Source organism: Enhydra lutris, unplaced genomic scaffold, assembly GCF_002288905.1.
Source record: "Enhydra lutris kenyoni isolate GAN:26980312 unplaced genomic scaffold, ASM228890v2 scaffoldscaffold43, whole genome shotgun sequence".
NCBI lineage: Eukaryota > Metazoa > Chordata > Mammalia > Carnivora > Mustelidae > Enhydra > Enhydra lutris.
Window position 1 is genome coordinate 9,493 of NW_019154127.1, and position 2,592 is coordinate 12,084.

The window sequence follows — 2,592 nt, forward strand, 5'->3', positions numbered from 1 at the left end:
GTGGGCCAGATTTGGCTTGTGAGCTGTGATGTACCAGCCCTTGAGCTAGATCACAGAATATGAAGAGCATCGTTCTACAACTGAAGGCTCTGGTAGGGCCACCAAGCTGCAGGAGTTTCACTGGTGTGTCCTGAGTTCTGGCAATGGTAGAAAGTTTAATTTCCCTAATCTCTACCCATTTGAACTAGCTGCTTGGTGAGGGCCCACTGGTGGTGTCATTTGTCTTGAAGAATAGGACTAGACGTAGCCTTCTATGAGAATCCATACCATTACAGTATTTTGGCAGGGTCAGGCAGGGGAGATAACCTCTGAGCCAGAAAGACTCTATCTCCAGGACAGCTGTGATACTCACTGCTCAGTCTCACCAGGCACGCACTGCCACTGCTCTGGGTCTCTGGCCTCCTTTCCCCCACTTGGCTGAAGATCCATGTTGGAAGACAAGCCTTCATAGGTCTTTTGTAAACGTTTCTTCATGTCTAGCAAGCAAGGCACAAACTGCCCTTTGCTCTAGGTTATATATTCAAGATTATGTGTCTGGTGAACATCCTTGGAAGATAGGGATAGTGTCTCCAAAGCAAAGAGAAGACACTTGCAGAGCAAAAAGCAGGCATTCTTACTCTTTAGTCTCATAAACATAGTGTCTCTCCATAGCAAGGGGAAGGCACACTTAATGCCAATAATAAAAAATTAGGATTCCCTGAGTTCAGGGTTTCTCTCCAAGGATGCAACCTCCATGTGTGCTGGGTTTTGTCAGGGTCCATCCATAGGACTCAGTATCCTATGGGACTTGGGGTCCTATTGCTCCCATAGGACTCAGGGTCCAGGAGAAACAGATGAATGTATGCTGATACTCATATAAATCGCTATGCTGAGTAATAAAGTTCTTTGTCTCTGACCCAGAAGCTTTCTTCTGCCAAGCATGAAACTGTCAGACTGACCAGTTAGCTTCAAGTAGGGTAAAAACTCAGATCCTTTCCATTCTGCATGGTGCAGTGTCCTGCAGTTTTCCCTCCTTCGTGCTGGCTGGCCAGAGCCAGTGGGCCTTCATGTGATAGTCCACTCCCAGAACATTGTTCTGGCATTTTTTCACATGCACTCCCATAGTACCCACAGCAGCTGAGAAACAAGCAAGCCTCCTTGGTGACCACAGAGAGCTCTCACCTCTATCTCACTCCTACCCCAATCTTCATACATGAGGTTTTCTTGCCAATCCCACCACCCTGCCAGTGAGCTATGCCAGTGTCGTTGGAGATTTCTGAAGAAGATGGTGAGGCTCAGTCCAAGTTGTTTTCACTGTGCCATCTCGAAGAAAAATCAAATTCAGGGCATGCTCAGAAAGCCACGGCCAGAAGATGAAGCTAAAGGTATGACCATGAAATCCTTCTCTATGTCCTCAGAAGCGAAGGTGGTGGCTCAGGGCATGTTCTGTCAGAATAAAGGCCCTCTGAATATTTTATGGATGCACCTCACAAACTCAAATAATCGGGCCTCCAGGAAGCTTAAGGGCATTCCCTCTAAGGCATCTCAGCACAAGACAAGGTAATGAAGAAGTTATCTTGAGATATGTGTGTCACATACTAATGGAATTAACTCCAAAAGATTGTTGGGAGACTTTATAACATTTTAAAGAGGCTTCTATCAATATGAATAGTTTGGACTCTAAAGGACAGAACATACAAAATGAAAAAGAGGCTTTGGACCTCTACACATCTATAAAGCAGGATCCAGCCAGAGAAAACTACCCAGATGCAATCACTTGCTACTTCAGTGATGAAAGAAGTCAGAGGACAAACCAAGGGCTTGGATGAGGGACCAGGAGACATGACGAGTGAGTTCTGGGCTTTAGTAGGACCAAGTCCAACATTTGCTTGGCTGAATTTCAGAATTGCTATGGACCAGTGACCCCTTTGCATTTCTCATTTTCTGTCCCTTTGAACAGTAGTACCCATAGCATGCATTGTATGCTTGGTCCAACATTGTACGCTGGGTGTGGGGGAAGGGACAACGTATCTCTCTAGCACATGGGTCAACAGATAAAGAGTTGCTGCATTTGCTGCAGTTAAGGAACAACACCTGAGGGATCTCATCCACTCCTAGACCTGAGCTTTTTTTTTAACTAAAATATAATGCATTATTTGTTTCAGGGGTACAGGTCTGTGATTCATCAGTCTTACACAATTCATAGCACTCACCATAACACATACCCTCCCCAGTGTCCATTACCCAGCCACCCCATCCCTCCAACCTCCCTCACTCCAGCAACCCTCACTTTGTTTCCTGAGATTGAGTCTCAGGAAACTGGTTTTTCTCCCTCTTTGGTTTCATCTTGTTTCGTTTTTTTCCTCTCTTCCCCTATGATCCTCTGTCTTGTTTCTCAAATTCCACATATCATTGAGATCAATGATAATTGTCTTTCTCTGATTGACATTTCATTTAACATAATACCCTCTAGTTCCATACATGTTGTTGCAAATGGCAAGATTTCAGTTTTTGATGGTTACATAATGTTCCATTGTGTGTGAGTAATATATATATGCATATATGTACATACATTTTTTTTTTTTTGTGAGTTAACCTCTCCATACCTTTTTT